This window comes from Manis javanica, chromosome 6, assembly GCF_040802235.1.
Source record: "Manis javanica isolate MJ-LG chromosome 6, MJ_LKY, whole genome shotgun sequence".
Lineage (NCBI taxonomy): Eukaryota > Metazoa > Chordata > Mammalia > Pholidota > Manidae > Manis > Manis javanica.
In genome coordinates, this window is record NC_133161.1 from 72,841,325 (window position 1) to 72,859,602 (window position 18,278).

General features: G+C 38.4%; 1 protein-coding gene across 2 annotated transcripts in view; it reads right to left on the reverse strand.

Moving 5' to 3' along the window:
- CDK14 (cyclin dependent kinase 14) overlaps window positions 1–18,278 on the reverse strand; it is an 835,688-nt gene that overhangs the window by 700,108 nt on the left and 117,302 nt on the right. For both annotated transcript variants that reach the window (XM_073238870.1, XM_073238871.1), the window contains exon 4: window positions 2,695–2,798. The gene's annotated coding sequence lies outside the window, so the exon portion shown is untranslated. The remainder of the gene's footprint in view (window positions 1–2,694; window positions 2,799–18,278) is intronic.

Genomic DNA, 18,278 nt, shown 5'->3' on the forward strand with positions numbered 1-18,278 from the left:
ATGGTAAATTCCTCTGAAGGCCCAACGAGTTAGAATATAGAATAAATTAATGGTGGTGCAACAAGCATTTCCTAGCAGGCACAAAGGGTAGGCCTTGAGCCATGATGTGTCCCCTTCCCCTACGGTGCCCGCCAAAGGCGGCAAGCCTGTCTGTGGGCTCCTCTGGCCAAAGCCAGGAAATTCCACTGTATTTCAGATACACTACATAGGGAGCTAGGAGGTGGGGGGTGGCTACCCCTCTGCAGCCTTAATTTCTTGTGTATTCCTTGCTCTGCTTGTTGGCTAGGATGGAATAAGTCGAAAGGATAACAAACTTAGGGCTTATTGTTCTCGGTCAGCCTCAAATCCTGACCAGACTTTGTGCTCTGGCCTAATCAATAGGTTCCTCTCTAGACATGAAATACTACTGGACTTTCCTCATAACAGCTGAGGCAACAGTGGGGGCTGTTTAGATTTCTAAAAAAAGAAGGACCAGGCCTGTTAGATAGATGGGCTGCACTGGATGGGGTCAGGGCTTAGGAGCCCAGGAGGCTGAGCAGGCACCCTTGGGAGGAGGGAAAATGTGGGTGACGACAAAAGAACAGGGTGGGGGGGGGGAGGGCAGTCATAGTTGCTAAAGAAAGATTCCAAACTTTGCTAAGGCCTTGGTGTTGGCAAACTCACTCCGGGCCTTTGTAAGTATCGAGGAAGCTGCTGATATCTGGACTAAGAACCTGTGCTTAACATGAGAGCATTTTATCTAAATGAGATAAAAGAGGATAGTGCTTAAGTGCCTAGGTTCACATATTGACCTTATTTCTTAAAATCTATAAAAGCTATGAGACTTAGGCCAAGAAGCTCATTCTCTCTGTGCCTCAGTTTCCTCACCTGTAAGATGAAGGTATATTATGTTACATTACACTATGTCATGTCACATCATGTTATATGGAGCTCACTTCATAGCCTTGTGTGAGAATTAGATAAATTAATACATATAAACCACTTATACTAGTTCCTGGTGCATGTGAGATAATAGAAAAAATACATATTGGTCTCCTCGTTAGGCAGAGAGCTCCTAAAACCCTTGTGATGTCCAAAGTGATAAGAGCACTGGGAGCATCATTTGTGCTAATATTTGGTCTTTGACCCCAGATCCTGACACAGCCCCTAAGTCCCCTGGACTTTCCTGGGTGACAGTGCCTTGTACTAAGATGACTCTGGGTGGCTCCTGGATGGAGGCTGGACCCCAGAAAGATCAACCCATGATTAGAAGCTTGGAATCTCCAGTTCACCTCCTGTTCTCTAGAGAGAGGAAAGGGGCTGGAAATGGAGTTGATGACCCATCATACCTTTGTGATAAAGTCCCCATAAAGATCTCAAAAATATGGGGCTCAGAAAGCTCCTCGTTGGTGAGCACATGGAGGTGCTGGGGCAGGGTAGTGCTGGGACGGGGCATAGAAACTCCACGCTCCTTCCCACATCCCTTGCTCTATGCGTTTCTTCCATCTGGATGTTCATCTGCATCCTTTTAATATGCTTATCTTTCTTTTTATAAACTGGAAAACATCAGGGTTTCCCAGAGTTCTGTGAGATGTTCTAGCAAGTAATTGAATCCAAGGTGGTGAAAGTCAAATGAATCTCCAATTTGTAGCCAAGCTGGACAGAAGTTGTGGGTAACCTGGCAATGTATTTCTTAGGATTGGCATCTGAAGTGGGAGGGATGGTCTTGTGGGACTGAGCCGGTCATCTGTGGGATCTGATGCTGTCTCTGGGTACATAGGTCAGAACTGAATTAAACTGTAGGACAAATAGCTTGTGTCACAGAATTGCTTGGTGTGAAAACCACCCCCACCCCCGCCCCCCACCTCCACATCTGGTGTCAGAAGTGTTGCAAGTATGGCAGTAGTCTGAGAGACAGGACAGGTGATGGCTTTTCCTTCACAATACACAATTACTGCTGGATAAAAGTGAGAAATTATTACTATGAAAATGGCTTCAAATATAGCACTTACACACATTTGGGCAATATTTTAATTTTGTGAATTTTCTGTAGTGAATAAAGAATCTGACTATTTGTTTTTACAATGTATAATATTATAAAAATCATAACTTTGAATGGATTGATTTTTTTTCATGTTTTATCTCTAACCAAAGATACTTATTGTGAAGTCTTCATTAACACAGTCATTTCTGGACTTTTCTCACCAAAAAGCAGATGTACGGTTTACCTTTTTAAATCCTACAGGTAAATTGTCCTATGCCATCATCCCCAAACACTGAGGAAAGATTTTGTTTTTTTTAACCTTGGTCAATTTATATATTGACATATGGAGGAGATTAGATGGAATAGCAGATCCCATTGTGCAAATAGCTTGGTGGGGCTCTTTCCTCATTAAAGGCAACTTTAAATTAGAATCAAATTTTAGTAAAATAGATAGTTTGGAAAACGTAAGGGAGCTTGATCATCACTCTTGCTTGCTTCTAGAGGTCAAGTTGAAATAAAACAGTAAGATTCAGACTTCCTGGATTCCTGTGCGCCTCTAAGCAAGCATATCACAGAACCTTCCTGACTTCCAAGTCCTCATGCACAGAAGAATCACGGGGAAAGTGTTGCCCAATCTCACTCCCACAGTTTTTGTAAGGATTAAAAAAAAATGTGGTTAAAAAATTTGAAAAACAAAACCACTGTACAAACACAAAAAACTTTCTTCTTACCCAATTTTTGTATGGCATTCAACAGCAGATGAACTGGCTTATCTGTCAGGAGCAACAGCCCTGAATGAATCCTATTTACGTCTTTGAAGTGCCCTTACCAGTGTCTGCAAGAGAAAAATCACACTTGATTAATCAACTGGAGTTCTTTAATATTTGTTATAAATAAATGGTGCCTGGCCAATAATAGATACTCAATAAATATTTGTTGAAAGAATTTTGAAGTGCTATAACTTAAAACATTTGACAAGATTCCATTCCCAAGGTTGTTAAAAGTCAAAACAATGGCTAAAACAACCTAGTTACTAGGGAGATACAATTTTTATGGAGAGAAAGTTGAATAACAAGAACCAGAGCTTAGTGGTAAAGGCTTTTCTGGCAGAACTGCCCTTTGTGAGGACTGCCAGGCATGAAGGCATAATACCAACACTATTTAGCATTTGCATAATAAAAAGAGTACATGTAAAAGTTAAAATTTGAAGATGACATTATGCTCCTCATTGTAACATATTACAGGCAAAATTGGGCAAAAACTCCCAAATTTTTGTGAGGATTAAAAAAATTTTGCTTAAAAAAATCCTGAAAGACAAAAGCACTCTATAAATGCAAAAATATTTACTCAAAAACTTTGTTCTTACCCAATTTATTTTTGAATGTCATTCAACAACAGATAAATTGGCTTATCTATTAGGTGCAATAGTCCTGAATGAATCTCACGTGGATTTTGTGAACTCTATGACTAAGCAGGGCATTTGCAACATGCACAAGCGTAGAACAATGAATCCCTGACTGGAAGAAGGAAGAAATAACCTTAAGTAGTATAAATATCTAGAAAAGGCTTAAAGAAGTCATTACAGATTCAAGGTCCTGGTAAATGCTGCCTATAATTCATGAAAAAGTTTGGGAAAGGAAAAGAGGATTCTTTGTTTACTTTTTACATCATATTAGCACAGACTATCTTCTACCATCTGTCTTCCTTCAACATTTGTCTCAACATTTACAACTATTTAATAGCATTTTATTTTTTAAAATAGCTTTATTGAGATATAATCCTCACATATCACATAATTCACCCATTTAAAGTAGATTTTAGTATATTCACAGGATTGTGCAACCATTACCACCATTTAATTCCAGAACATTTCATCACTCCTAAAAGAAGCCTCTACTTATTAGCAGTCACTTCCCAACCCCCAAGATACCCTCTCCCAAAGGAAAACCATTAATTTACCTTCTGACTTCTGTAAATTTGCATATTCTGGATATTGCACACAAATGCAGTCATACAATATGTGTATTTTGTGATTGGCTTCTTTCACTTAAATAACATTTTCAAGGTTCATCCTGTTGCAGTGTGTATCAATATTACATTTCTTTTTATTGCTGAATAATATTCCATTGTATGGCTATACAACATTCTATCTTTTCATCAACGGATGGACATTTGAGTTATTTTCACTTTGGGGGTATTCTGAATAATGGATTTATGAACATTCATGTACAAAGTTTGTGCGGACATAAAAATGCTTCCATTTTTATTGGTTATATACCTAGAGTGGAACAACTGAGTCATATAGTAAGTTTGTGTCAGCTTTTAAAAAAACTTCAAAAAAATTGAGCTATAGTTCACATAAAATTCATTATTTCAAGGTGTACACTTTACTGGGTTTTAGTATATTCAAAAGACCATGCAGCCATTATCAACATCTAATTCCAGAAAACTTTTCCAGCCCAAGTAGAAACCCTGTACCCATTTGTCCTTGAATTAATGTTGGATCAGTGAGCCTAGAGTTTTCTGCTCTTTCTTTTGCCTTGGGAAAATGATTTTAGACACATTGTCCATCTTGTTCAAACTGAAATATCAACTGTGTATTTGAAAAATAAGCATATTGACTTTTTTTATTTATTATTTTTTTAAATAAGGTATCATTGATATACAATCTTATAAAGGTTTCACATGAACAACATTGTGGTTTCAACATTCACCCATACTATCAATTCCTCTCCCCACCACCCCATTGCAGTCACTGTCCATCAGCATAGTAAGATGCTATAGAGTCATTACTTGTGTTCTCCAAAGCACATTGACTTTTCAAAATAATGGGTTTATTGAGATAGAATTCACATATCATAATATTCATCAATTTAAAGTGTATGATTTAGTGGTTTTTAGTGTATTCACAAAGTTATGAAACCATTACTATTGTTTAATTCCAGAACATTTCATTGTACCAAAAAGAAGTTCTGTATCCATTAGCAGTCCCTATTTTCCCCTCCCTCTAGCCTCTGGCAACCACTGGTTTATTCTCTGTCTATGGGTTTTCCTATTCTGTACTATGTTTAACTTCTTGAGAAGTAAAAGAGAACTCTTATGCCATTGTCCATTAATCACTTCTTTGAAGCAAAAATCATTTAATTATACACACACATGTATATGCACACACATCACACACACACCACTATTGCTTTTGTCATTACTAACACTTTCACACTTCCATTTACTGTCCTGTACTCACAGATGATCTCAATACTTGTTAAAAATATCAAAGAGGGGAAAATACTGGCAGTATATGGCAAATTATTGGTATTCTCAATGAAGAGATTTACCCATGATTAAGAACCATACTATCTCCCTAATGATAATATAATTACAAACTAAATTTTTTCAAACAAAAATATTTTTTTCAAAAGAGAATCTAAACACTATAATGCCCAGTGTTGCTGAGAATGTAAGGAAAGAGGCACATAGAAAACTCAGACTCTGTCAGTTGGAATTTAAAGTGGTATAGCATTTCTCAGGGCCATCTGGGCCAGATACGTCAAAAATGTTTAAAATATGGATGCTTTTTGATCCAGAAATTCACTTTAAAGAATTTTTTCTAAAGAAATTACCTTAGGAACTCTTAAAGACGTATGTACAGAGTTGTCATCAAAGTCCCACAAAAAGGTTTTTTGTGGCTATGGACAAAGTGATTCTAAGTTTATGTGCAAAGGGAAGAGACCCAGAATACCCAAAACAATGTTGAAAGAGAAGAACAGAGTTGGAGGATTAACACTATGTGACTTCAAGGCTTACTATGAAGCTCACTGGTATTTAAAATAGCTGAAAACATGAAACAATCTAAATATTATTTAAGAGAAAAGTTAATTAACACACCAAACAACCACATGACCAATTACCATGCTGCTGTTTAAAATTATATTAAGGACTAGTAATACACAGTGGAATTTGAAATTAAAAACATAGTACCACTTAGCTTAGCACCCCAAAAATGAAATCTTAGCATAACTCTAATAAAATATGCACAAGATATTTATAAGGAAAAGTATGAAACTCCAATGAATGAAATCAAAGAACTAAAGAAATGGCGAGATATTCTGTATTCAAGGATAGGAAGACCCAGTATTGTCAATATGTCATTTCTTCCCAACTTGATCTATAGATTGAATGTCATCAAAGTCCCACATAAAGTTTTTTTGTGGCTCTGGACAAAGTGATTCTAAGTTTATGTGCAAGGGGAAAAGACCCAGAATAGCCAAAACAATATTGAAAGAGAAGAACAAAGTTGGAGGATTAACACTATGTGACTTCAAGGCTTAGTATGAAGCTATACTAATTAGAACAGTTTGAAATTGGCAAGAGAATTGACAAACAGATCAATGGGACAGAATAAAAGTCCTGAAGTTAGACCACAGAAGTATAGTCAACTGATCTTTGACAAAGGAGCAGAGGCAATACAATGGAGCAAAAAGTCTTTTCAACTAATCATGTTGGAACAAGTGGACACTTACATGAAAAAAAAATGAATCAAGACACAGAATTTACACCCTTCACAAAGGTCATTCAAAATGAATCATAGGCCTAAACGTATGAAACTGGAAGATAACATAGAAGAATACCTAGATGACATTATATATGGTGATCATTTTTCATTTCTTTTTTTGGCAATAACTTTTTAGATAGAACTCTAAAGGCACAATCCATAAAAGTAATAATTGATAAGTTGGACTTCACTACAATTAAAAATATGTTCTGTGAAAAATTATGTCAAGAAAATGAGAAGACAAGCCACAGACTGGGAGAACATATTCACAAAAGACACAGCTGGTAAACGGCTGTTTTCTGAATATCCAAAGAACTCTTAAAACACAACAATAAGAAAACAAACAACCCAATTAAAAAATTGGCCAAAGAATTTAACAGACATCTCACCAAAGAAGATTTACAGATGGCAAATAAGCATATGAAAAGATACTTTGCATCTCATGTCACCAGGGAAATGCACGTTAAAACAACGAGATACCACCACACGCTATTAGAATGGCCCAAATCCTGAGCACTGACAGCACCAAATGCTGGCCAGGATGTGAAGCAACTCATCCATTGCTTGAGAGAATGCACAATGGTAGAGCTATTTTGGAACACAATTTGGTGGTTTCTTACAAAACTAAACCTACTCTTATCATACCATCCATCAATCATGTTCCTTGGTATTTACTCAAAGGAGTTGAAAACATATATCCACACAAAGACCTGCACATGAGTGTTTATATCAGCTTTATTCAAAATTATCCAAACCTGGAAGTAACCAAAATGTCCTTCAGTAGGTGAATGGATAAATGCATTGTGGTACATTCAGACAATGGAATGAGCTATCAGATCATGAATGGACTTGGAGGAAACTTCAATGCATATTACCAGTTAGAGAAGCCAATTTGAAAAGGCAATACAGTTTAATTCCAACTCTATGATATTCTGGAAAGGTACAACTATGGATGTAGTGAAAATATCAGTGGTTGCCCATGGCTGGGGGTAGGGGGAGGAACGAATAGGTGGAGCACAGAGGATTTTATGACAGTGAAAATATTCTGTATGATGCTAGAATGATGGATACATGCCATTAAACATTTGTCCAAATCAATAAAATGCACAACATAGAATGCCTAGGGTGAACCCTAAGATAACGATGGACTTTAGGTGATTATGATATGTCCATGTAGGTTCATCAATTAAATGTACCACTCTGGTGGGGAATGCTGATAATGGGGAGGCTATGCATGTGTAGGGGCAGGGAGGATATGGGAAATCTCTACATCTTCCTCTCAATTTTGCTGTTAAACTAAAATTACTTTTAAAAAAAGTTTTAAAAAAATTACATTCAGGAAAAATATTTGGTGACTTGGGAAAATGTTCACAATTCTTGGCTAAGTGAAAAAAATGGTTAGAAAATATTAAATATTAATACATTATTAAAATATTTATGCATTTAAAAAAGAGACAGACAATAAAGTAAAAAGCAAACCTATAAAATGTAGCTGTAGGTGAGAGAACCTGGGATCAATTTTGTGTAGGTGCTACAGAATGCAATCACAATTCCATTATATAGAAATATTACTTCATTATTCCAAGTTGAGCTCAGCTTGCTGAGATCCCATTTCTGATGACAGTGAAAACAATTAATCTTGCCCAATTATAGGTAGCTTAGTTACTTTCAGCATAAAAGTGAATACCTTTTGTAGGTATCCAGTTGAGTTGATTTACTATATAATCGTTCCAAAGTTTGAACTCCATCCTCATTCTCAAAATTTCTTTCATTCTGTCCTCTTTGGGGATATCTGGGGCATGGGTAGTTTTCAGGAACATAATGGCATTGGGGTGGGACTCCAGCTCCTGGTCCTTCCTTGCTGGTTCCCCCTGACCACAGACGAGAGGTGTCTTGTTGGCCCACTTTCACCGCATGAGCTCTCTGAGTGCCTGGACAGTGCAATGTGTGGTCTCTTCTCTTGACAAGCACAGGTCCTTTCTATGCCTGATCCCTGATCCTCTTTCTCTACCTCATCACTCCACCATGCTCTTGAACTGCCTCATCCCCCCTTCTTGGGGAGGTTGATGTCCCTCTGCCCAGTTTTAGGGGATTCCCTTTGCAGTTTTAGGGGATTCCCTTTGCAGTTTTAGGGGATTCCCTTTGCAGTCCACTGGTTCAATCCTCAGCATCCACAAGCCTCAGGATATGGAACTTTTGTATCATCTTGCTGGCTGCTTCCTACAGGCTTTGAGGAATTTGGTGGTGGGTGGTGGGGCATGGGGGCGTTTGCTAAACTTTATTTCTGCCTAAAAAGGAAAGCAGTGACAGTTCTGCTCCACCTCCACTGACTCATGCTGTCTTCAGGCTCTCTGAGTTGCATTCCCCTCCTAGAATTCCATATAGGAAGGCGACAGGCCACTGCTGTTGATAGATGCCAAAGTCTCCGTTATCAGTTTTTAGGGAGGAAGAGAGGTAGAAAATATGCTTACGAAAACATCCATCCTCTCTATTCTCTCTCTTCTTCTCCCTTTCCCTCCCTGTTTTTCCTTTTCCTTCCCTTCCCACTGTGGATGGGAGTTGGCTGTGGGTCATCGGGTGGGTACAAAAGTCTAAAGGTTTGGGTAAGTAGTCGGGGCTCAAAGCACAGATCTGGAAGGCATCCTAGTGGTGATGGTAAAGCTGCGGGACTCATAAGTGAGAAGAGGGCATGGTCTAGGACAGAGTCATAGGGCTCATATTTTATTATTAAGAAGCCACAAGAGTGGCAATGACTTTTCCTCAGGAACTCTGGCGTATTACAAGATAAACAACATAAATCCTGTGGAAGAGTAAAAGCACCATCTTTCACTTTCTTAGAAAGCAGTTCCCAACTGACAACCAGAACTTTAGGGAGGGAAACAGAGTAAACTGAGCCGTTGTGTATTCTTCTACCATGGCTTTGGGCAACAGGACGCGCTGAGGAAGGCTGTCAGGCTGCCCCTACTGTAGAGACTACTCAAGTAACTTCATTATTCTAGAGAGAGGTTTTTCTCCACGCAGAAAGTTTCTTTTTCAATTACCAAAGAGAAAGGAACCCTTTCGAAAGGTTGTCTTTGAGGGTTAGATGTCTGTGGGGATGGATGGGTAGGTGGATGGACGGTCAGATGGACAGATGAAGGGATGGACGTATGGAGTGAGGGAGGTATGGGTGGATAGGTGGATGGATGGGTGGACAGAGGCAGTGCTGTTGACTACATGAAAACATGGAATAGTCTCTGGAAATGTTAGTCCCTTAAGAATTCACTTAATTGTGTTAATAAATAATTATTGAAAGCCAACTGCTAGCCACTGTGTTCAGCAAGGTCCCGGAAGTACGTGTCCTTGAACTCATGGTGCATTCAAAATGAGGAAGACACAAAGAACAAACAAATTAGAGCAACCAAATCAATTATTAAAAATTTTGAAAAGTACCTAAATGATGATTATCATTATCATCTTAATTTTCGTTTTTAATTCCATTAAATTAGAAAGAAGCAAGTCGGTGGTGCCAATTACTTCTTACAGGAGGAGCCCTGGCCATCACAGAGAGGAGGGAACCTGAGATCACATTTAAAAAATTTGAATATTGACCAAGTTGCTTGACCTCCTGGCAAATTTTGCTGCTGCCAAAAAAGGGTAGGAGACAGATCATTTTAATTCATATTTCTATTTGAAGATCAACTAAAAAAGTTCACTGAATATGTAATATAATGCAAACACACCAAACTCAGAAACATTTATCATAATTGCAATTTTAAAATATTTTATTAAATGTGGCTCTTTTCACTCTCTTCCCTCTATATCAATGGTAACTAACTTACTGGAATTACTTTCTTTTTAAATTAAGGTATCATTGATATACGATCTTATGAAGGTTTCACATGAACAACATTGTGGTTTCAACATGGAATTACTTTTAAAATACTAATATACCCTTTTAAGTATTCCATCACTATTGCATTAAGCTGCCCTCTGGTGGTTTTTAATTTAGTAAATATCCTTAACTACTTTAGTATCTGATGTATAATATATTTAAGGTACTGTAGTTTGTTTAATATCATATTAACTCCTATTTTCTATATTTGGCAGGACTTTTGAAATAGTCATTTAATAAGAAGGGACACTGGCTAATATCCAGAACAAGGAAAAACAATGAGCAAATTCATGAAGTAAAGTTCCTATGTTCAGGGTAATGAATCATTGCTTATTAGTGCTGTTTCTCTTGTTGTTGTTACAGTACAGAACTAATGATATAAGCCTTGGTCATAAAATTCAGAATATAACAACCCAAAACACCTTAAGACTGAGGTATATTTATTTAGTGACAACCCCCAGTATATATTAAAGGCTCTCATATCACACAATGCAATTAACCTTTGCAATGAAAGTATAAAATATTATCAGTGAATTGGCTAAATGTTTGTCACAGCCCCAAATAATCTGAAATCCTATAGAACTGTCTTTTAACTTGCTGCCAAAGATATGCATGATGTACCTATTGAAAACAGATATTTCTAATCAAACCAGAACTCTTGCCTTTTAAGAACAAGATGGAATTGTCCATCACTCATTTCATTTTGTTGAATTTTCTCTGCCATAATAATTGTAATGTATAAAATGACCTTAATTAAGAGGTGGAGCCAAGATGGTGGCGTGAGTAGGACAGTGGGAATCTCCTCCCAAAAACATATATATTTTTGAAAATACAACAAATACAACTAATCCTAAAAGAGAGACCAGAAGACACAGGACAACAGCCAGACTACTTCCACACCTGAGAGAGCCCAGCACCTGGAGAAAGGGGTAAGATACAAACCCCAGCCTGGCGGGAACCAAGCGCCCCTCACCCCAGCTCCAGGCGGGAGGAGAGGAGTCAGAGTGGGGAGGGAGAAGGAGCCCAGGACTGCTAAATACCCAGCCCCAGCCATCCGCACCAGAGCGCAGACACAGTTCATGCGTGGGGTCCTGGATACTAGGGAAACAGGACAGCAAGATCTTTGAGCGGGTCCCGAAGCCGGCGCCCCTGTGACAAAGAAAAGCGAGTGCTTTTTGAAAGTCTTAAAGGGACAGGGACGCCACAGCTGGACGGAAACACCCCAGGTCACAGTCCAGTAGCTGGAAATTCCAGGGCACTATGGGCACACTAACCCCCTGGGCAACAGCTCTGAGACCCCTCATGGAGGTAAACAGCCAAACAGCCCCCCCGTCCATTACCCCTCCAGGGCCCTGCCATAGCAGATTAGCAGCCTGAGGCTGGCCATGCCCTCAGCAAGGGAGCTTCCTCCATACCAGCTGGGCAAGATACAAAGACCCAGTCTACACGCAATTGCCCAACACAAGCCACTAGGGGTCGCAGTTGTCCCAGTAAAGAAAGGCCAGGAGCCAAGTGGAAAGCTGATAGATGCGTCAATAGCATTCCACTGCACCTATCAACATGAAAAGGCAAAAAAATTTGATCCAGACAGGACTAACCCAGACAGCTTTGGCATCTGCTACATCTTCCCCTGAGAAGGAACCTGGGGAGATAGATTTAACCAGTCTTCCTGAAAAAGAATTCAAAACAAAAGTCATAACCATGCTGATGGACTTGCAGAGAAATATGCAAGAACTAAGGAAGGAGAATACAGAAATAAAACAAGCTCTGGAAGGACTTCAAAACAGAATGGACGAGATGCAAGAGACCATTAATGGACTAGAAAACAGAATAGGAAAACAGAGAAGCTGATGCAGAGAGAGATAAAAGGATCTCCAGGAATGAAAGAATTCTAAGAGAGCTGAGTGACCAACGAAACAGAACAATATCCGCATTATAGGGGTACCAGAAGAAGAAGAGAGAGAAAACAGGGATAGAAAGTGTCTTTGAAGAAATAATTGCTGAAAACTTCCCCAAACTACGGGAGGAAATGGCCTCTCAGACCACAGAGGTACACAAAACTCCCATGACAAGGGATCCAAGGAGGGCAACACCAAGACACATAATAATTAAAATGGCAAAGATCAAAGACAAGGAAAAAGTATTAAAGGCAGCCACAGAGAAAAAAAAGGTCACCTACAAAGGAAAACCCATCAGGCTATCATCAGACTTCCCAACAGAAACCCTACATGCCAGAAGAGAATGGCATGATATACTTAATGCAACGAAACAGAATGGCCTCGAACCAAGACTACTGTATCCACCACGATTATCATTTAAATATGAAGGAGGGATTAAACAATTCCCAGACAAGCAAAAGTTGAGGGAATTTGCCTTCCACAAACCACCTCTACAGGGCATCTTACAGGGACTGCTCTAGATGGGAGCACTCCTAAAAAGAGCACGGAACAAAACACCCAACATATGAAGAAGGGAGGAGGAGGAATAAGAAGAGAGAGAAATAAAGAATCATCAGACCGTCTTTATAGCTCGATAAGCGAGTTAAGTTAGACAGTAAGATAGTAAAGAAGCTAACCCTGAACCTTTGGTAACCACAAACTTAAAGCCTGCAATGGCAATAAGTACATACCTATCAATAATCACCCTAAATGTAAATGGACTGAATGAACCAATTGAAAGACACAGAGTAATAGAATGGATAAAAAAGCAAGATCCATCCATATGCTGCTTACAAGAGACTCACCTCAAACCCAAAGACATGCACAGACTTAAAGTCAAGGGATGGAAAAAGATATATCATGCAAACAACAGAGAGAAAAAAGCAGGTGTTGCAATACTAGTATCAGACAAAATAGACTTCAAAATAAAGAAAATAACAAAAGATAAAGAAGGACATTACATAATGATAAAGGGCTCAGTCCAACAAGAGGATATAACCATTATAAATATATATGCACCCAATACAGGAGAACCAACATATCTGAAACAAATACTAACAGAATTAAAGGAGGAAATAGAATGCAATGCATTCACTCTGGGAGACTTCAACACACCACTCACTCCAAAGCACAGATCCAACAGACAGAAAATAAGTAAGGACACAGAGGCACTGAACAACACACTAGAACAGATGGACCTAATAGACATCTACAGAAGTCTACATCTAAAAGCAACAGGATACACATTCTTCTCAAGTGTACATGGAACATTCTCCAGAATAGACCACATACTAGGCCACAAAAAGAGCCTCAGTAAATTCCAAAAGATTGAAGTCCTACCAACCAACTTTTCAGACCACAAAGGCATAAAACTAGAAATAAACTGTACAAAGAAAGCAAAAAGGCTCACAAACACATGGAGGCTTAACAACATGCTCCTAAATAATCAATGGATCAATGACAAAATCAAAATGGAGATCCAGCAATATATGGAAATGACAACAACAACACAAAACCCTATCTACTGTGGGACGCAGCAAAAGCAGTCTTAAGAGGAAAGTATATAGCAATCTAGGCATATTTAAAGAAGGAAGAATAATCCCAAATGAATGGTCTAATGTTACAATTATCAAAATTGCAAAAAGAAGAACAAATGAGGCCTAAGGTCAGCAGAAGGAGGGACATAATAAAGATCAGAGAAGAAATAAATAAAATTGAGAAGAATAAAACAATAGAAAAAAAATCAATGAAACCAAGAGTTGGTTCTTTGAGAAAATAAACAAAATACATAAGCCTCTAGCCAGACTTATTAAGAGGAAAAGAGAGTCAACACAAATCAACAGAATCAGAAATGAGAATGGAAAAATCACGACAGACTCCACAGAAATACAAAGAATTATTAAAGAGTACTATGAAAACCTATATGCTAACAAGCTGGGAAACCTAGGAGGAAGAGACAACTTCCTAGAAAAATACAACCTTCCAAGACTGACCCAGAAAGAAACAGAATATCTAAACAGACCAATAACCAGCAATGAAATTGAAGTGGTAATCAAAAAACTACCAAAGAAAAAAACCCCCGGGCCAGATGGATTTACCTCAGAATTTTATCAGACATACAGAGATGACATAATACCCATTCTCCTTAAAGTTTTCCAAAAAGTAGAAGAGGAGGGAATACTGCCAAACTCATTCTATGAAGCCAACATCACCCTAATACCAAAACCAGGCAAAGACCCCACCAAAAAAGAAAATTACAGACCAATACCCCTGATGAATGTAGATGCAAAAATACTCAACAAAATATTAGCAAACCGAATTCAAAAATACATTAAAAGGATCATACACCATGACCAAGTGGGATTCATCCCAGGGATGCAAGAATGGTACAACATTCGAAAATCCATCAACATCATCCACCACATCAACAAAAAGAAAGACAAAAACCACATGATCATCTCCAAAGATGCTGAAAAAGCATTCGATAAAATTCAACATCCATTCACGATAAAAACTCTCAACACAATGGGTATAGAGGGCAAGTATGTCAACATAATAAAGGCCATATATGATAAACCCACAGCCAACATCATACTGAACAGCGAAAAGCTGAAAGCTTTTCCTCTGCGATCGGGAACAAGACAGGGATGCCCACTATCCCCACTGTTATTCAACATAGTACTGGAGGTCCCAGCCACGACAATCAGACAAAACAAAGAAATACAAGGAATCCAGATTGGTAAAGAAGAAGTTCAACTGTCACTATTTGCAGATGTCATGATATTGTACATAAAAAATCCTAAAGACTCCACTTTGAAACTACTAGAGCTAATATTGGAATTCAGCAAAGTTGCAGGATACAAAATTAACACACAGAAATCTGTGGCTTTCCTATACACTAACAATAAACTAATAGAAAGAGAAATCAAGAAGACAATTCCATTCACAATAGCATCAAAAAGAATAAAATACCTAGGAATAAACCTAACCAAGGAAGTGAAAGACCTATACCCTGAAAACTACAAGACACTCTTAAGAGAAATTAAAGAAGTCACTAACAAATGGAAACTCATCCCATGCTCTTGGCTAGGAAGAATCAATATTGTCAAAATGGCCATCCTGCCCAAAGCAATATACAGATTTGATGCAATCCCTATCAAATTACCAACAGCTTTCTTCAATGAACTGGAACATATAGTTCAAAAATTCATATGGAAACACCAAAGACCCAGAATAGCTAAAGCAATCCTGAGAAGGAAGAATAAAGCAGGGGGGGATCTCACTCCCCACGTTCAGGCTCTACTACAAAGCCACAGTAATCAAGACAATTTGGTACTGGCACAAGAACAGAGCCACAGACCAATGGAACAGAATAGAGACTCCAAACATTAACCCAAACATATATGGTCAACTAATATTCGATAAAGGGGCCATGGACATACAATGGGGAAATGACAGCCTCTTCAACAGATGGTGCTGGCAAAATTGGACAGCTACATGTAAGAGAATGAAACTGGATCACTGTCTAACCCCATACAAAAAAGTAAATTCAAAATGGATCAAAGACTTGAATGTAAGTCATGCAACCATGAAACTCTTAGAAAAAAACATAGGCAAAAATCTCTTAGACATAAACATGAGTGACCTCTTCTTGAACATATCTCCCCAGGCAAGGGAAACAAATGCAAAAATGAACAAATGGGGCTATATCAAGCTGAAAAGCTTCTGTACAGCAAAGGACACCATCAATAGAACAAAAAGGTATCCTACAGTATGGGAGAATATATTCGAAAATGACAGATCCGATAAAGGGTTGACATCCAAAATATATTAAGAGCTCACACACCTTAACAAACAAAAAGCAAATAATCCAATTAAAAAATGGGCAGAGGAGCTGAATAGACAGTTCTCTAAAGAAGAAATTCAGATGGCCAACAGACACATGAAAAGATGCTCCACATCGCTTGTCATCAGAGAAATGCAAATTAAAACCACAATGAGATATCATCTCACACCAGTAAGGATGGCTAACATCCAAAAGACAAACAACAACAAATGTTGACGAGGTTGTGGAGAAAGGGGAACCCTCCTACATTGCTGGTGGGAATGTAAATTAGTTCAACCATTGTGGAAAGCAGTATGGAACTTCCTCAAAATGCTCAAAATAGAAATACCATTTGACCCAGGAATTCCACTTCTAGGAATTTACCCTAAGAATGCAGCACTCCAGTTTGAAAAAGACAGGTGCACCCCTATGTTTATCGCTGCACTATTTACAATAGCCAAGATATGGAAGCAACCTAAATGTCCATCAGTAGATGATTGGATAAAGAAGATGTGTTACATATACACAATGGAATATTACGCAGCCCTAAGAAAAAAACAAATCCTACCATTCGCAACAACATGGATGGAGCTAGAGGGTATTATGCTCAGTGAAATAAGCCAGGCGGAGAAAGACAAGTACCAAATGATCTCACTCATATGTGGAGTATAAGAACAAAAGAAAACTGAAGGAACAAAACAGTAGCAGAAGCACAGAACCCAAGAATGGACTAATAGTTACCAAAGGGAAAGAGACTGGGGAGGACGGGTGGGAAGGGAGGGATAAGGGCAGGAAGAAAAGAAAGGGGGCATTACGATTAGCATGTATTAGGGGGGGTGGCACAGGGAGGGCTGTGCAACACAGAGAAGACAAGTAGTGATTCTACAGCATCTTACTATGTTGAAGGACAGTGACTGTGGACTTGGTGACAAGTAGTGGTTTTACAACATCTTACTATGTTGATGGACAGTGACTGTGAATGGGGATGTGGGGGGACTTGGTGAAAGGGGGAGCCTAGTAAACATAATGTCCTTCATAAATTAATTAATTAATGAGCTTAATTATAAGAACAACATATTTTAACTGTAAGAGTGTAAAAATTAGAGAAACACTCACATTTTCCCATTTTTCCTATTATTATTCTTTATAGATAAGGCAAGATCTGGGTACATTTAAATTACTTATCTTTTACATGTATACTCTGAGTTCAGTGGAAGGAGATCCACATTACACAAATTAAACATTTTTTTAGTTCAAATATTTATTTAGACATTTGAGTACCTTCTATGTGCCTAACTCTGTGTGGCATGCACTCTAGAAAAGAAGGCCTTTGCAGAAAAGAAGTTCAAAATGTATCTGAAGCTGTTGCGTCACCACGGGCATCTGCACTTGAGAGGGAGAGTGCTGCAGTAGCTCAGGAAGGAAGTGACAGCTCTGTCAGCTGCAGCAGGGGCTGAAGGCTTCATAGAGGAAGTGGCACTGAGACTGGGCTGGACACAGTGATGAGACTTTTATTTTTGGCAAGGAATCAAACGTTGAAGACATTTTAGATCAGAAAATAAAGATGGACAAGAGCATGTACAGAGATCCTGTGTTGGTGAAAAGCATTGAGGGAACTGAGGTGAAAAATCAGTCATTTTCTAAAACAAGTCTACAGTGTGTTCTAGTTGAATACAGAAATTAAATATTTAGCAAAATTCAGAAGATTCATAGCAACAATAGTTTTGCCTAATTCGGCAACATGTATAAACAGCTATTTCTCACCACCATTGAGTAATTGACCTTATTAGTAGAATTAGCAGGATCAACGGATCAAGAGTTATAATAGAGGTTAAAGGTAATTATTTTGTTATTTTAAGCTGCTTAGGTTTTTTTAAAATTGGGATTTGTTTAAACAGAGGGAAATGCACAGATCTTACTTGTACAATTCATTCAGTTTTGACAAAACTGATACCTGTCAAGATACAGAACATTCGAACATGGTGGAAAGTTCTCCAGTCCATTCCAGATCATTCCCCACCACCTCCACCCCAAAGCAGATACCGTTCTGATTTCTGTAACCAAAGATGAGTTTTGCCTATTGTTGAACGTCATGCAAGTAAAATTATACAATGTGTACTCTTGAG